The sequence below is a fragment of the Nicotiana sylvestris genome, chromosome 5 (assembly GCF_000393655.2).
Source record: "Nicotiana sylvestris chromosome 5, ASM39365v2, whole genome shotgun sequence".
Lineage (NCBI taxonomy): Eukaryota > Viridiplantae > Streptophyta > Magnoliopsida > Solanales > Solanaceae > Nicotiana > Nicotiana sylvestris.
This window is the reverse complement of record NC_091061.1, coordinates 33,375,014-33,377,261: the sequence shown is the minus strand read 5'-3', so window position 1 is coordinate 33,377,261 and position 2,248 is coordinate 33,375,014. Positions and strand designations below refer to the sequence as shown.

Sequence of the window (2,248 nt, the reverse complement as noted above, 5' to 3'; positions counted from 1 at the left end):
GTCTAGAACAGTATGCCTCAGGTTTTTCACTTAGAATAACTGAGCTTCATGCCGGATCCCTAGTAGGAACGTTGTTTGCATCATGTGCATTTGACTTTGGAGACTCAACACAGGGTTTGGGTCTGTCTAGGATAGGTGCACCCGAAATGAATAGACCATCCTGATGCATCTTATTTGTTACTTGTGCATTCATTTGCCTCGGATTTGCATGTTGACCAGCTTATGGGAAAGGATAGAAAATCAATGTGAGAACCGAGAAAGAAAAATGGGCTGTTTTAGAAAATTTCCAAAATAGTTTAAAATTCTGAAAAGGAAAGGAAATGTCGTTTTTAAAAAAAATGGTTTTGTTCTTACAAACTGCAAAAAAAAAAGTTTTTTTTATGAATTTTTGTTTTCAAATGAGTCCTGATTTTTGTTAAAATCAATCGCAGATACAAAATGAGCACCATCCAAAATCCACCATTCACAAATGTAGATGAGTTTCTATTTCGGCTTCAGATGTGGTGGCATGAGTTAGGAAGAGATGGTCAGAAATGGGTCATTAAGTATTTGGGATCTCTCACAGATATTATGAAAGTTAAACCATGCGATGATTTGATTAAGGCACTAGTGACTTTTTGGGACCCTGTTCACAATGTCTTTCGCTTCTCTGATTTCGAGCTTACTCCCACATTAGAAGAAATAGTTGGATATTCTGGTTTTGACGGAGATTTGAGAAACCAGAATCTTATATTCCCAAAGGCTCCCTCAGTACATCGATTCTTTGGTCTTCTGAACATCAGTAATCAAATCAGAAAAAGCAACGTTGTCAAAGGGTGTTGTTCTTTCAACTTCCTATATTCAAGGTTCGGAAAGCCGAATGGATTTGAAATTCATGAAAAGGGCCTTACTAACAAACAAAAGAAGGACACCTGGCAGATTCACCGTCGTTTTGCTTTCATGGTGGCTTTTTTGGGAATCATGGTCTTCCCAAACAAAGAGCGGACGATTGATATTCGCATAGCCAGAGTCGTACAAGTCCTCACTACCAAGGAACGTCACACCCTTTCCCCGATCATTCTCTCAGACATTTATCGGGCGTTAACTTTATGTAAATCAGGGGCAAAAGTCTTCGAAGGGTGCAATATTTTGTTGCAAATGTGGTTGACTGAACATCTCCGATATCACCCCAAGTTCATGCAGTATGGTCCAAGCTAGGACAATTTCATCGAGAGTTATGAAGAAAGAATAAAAGATTATAAATTTCTAGAAGGGGTGGAAGCCTGGATATACCATTTAAGATCTTTAATGGCAAGTCAAATTGAGTGGACCTTGGGATGGCTCCCGGTAAGAGAAGTGATACATATGTCAACCTTGAAGAGTTATTTGTTGTTGTTGGGTTTAAGAAGCGTCCAGCCGTATGCGCCACAGAGAGTTCTAAGACAGCTAGGGAGATACCAAGTGGTGCCTGATGATGAGGATTTGAGTATGCAAGTGATCGAACTACACCCCGAAACTCTCCCCGAGGCTTTAATCCAGCAGATTTGGAATGGTTGTCGATACTTGAAAGATGATACTCAAGTTCCAGATCCTGTGAAAGGCGAGATAAATCCAGGATATGCTAGGTGGCTTGAGAAAAGATCCCGCGTAGATGACGCACCAGAACCCGATCTTAGAAGGCCCATAAAAAGACCGCATGTTCAAACTTTTGATGATAAAATCCAAGAACGGTTGGCTTGGGGTGAAAAGGAAAAGGGGTACAAAGCAACTATTCATGCCTTAGAAGAAAGTCTGAGGAACCTCAATTTGGAGAAAGACTTACAAGCACAAGAAGCAGAAGGTGAAAAGAAGAGTCTGATTAGCAAGAATAAAAATCTCCGCGCTTAATTTCAATAGATGAAGAAAGCCTCTGAAGTGCTAGTGAGAAGTTGGAAAGATCAGAAAATCATTGCCAATCTGATGGAAAAAATGCAAGATTATGACTCCATCTTGATAAAGACTGAAAAGTCGTTAGACAAAGCTAAGGAAAAAATCATACAATTAAATGAGGAGGCCAAATCTAATAAGGAACGCCAAGTAATAAGATTCGAAGAAGACATGGCTCAATTCAAGAAAGAGAAGGACCGTTGGATATATGTAGAAGCTCAACTCCATACACAAATGGAAGAAATGAGAAGGTACAATAGAGAACATCAACACGCAGATATTGATAGAGAAAGAGCACATGCAAGACTCGATCAGGCCAAAATTCGAGCTCAATTGGAGTCGG

The 2,248-nt window shown here is 39.8% G+C and overlaps 1 pseudogene; it reads left to right on the top strand.

Moving 5' to 3' along the window:
- Positions 1-438: 438 nt before the first annotated feature.
- LOC138868481 (uncharacterized) lies at positions 439-1,866 on the top strand (annotated as a pseudogene).
- Positions 1,867-2,248: the final 382 nt, after the last annotated feature.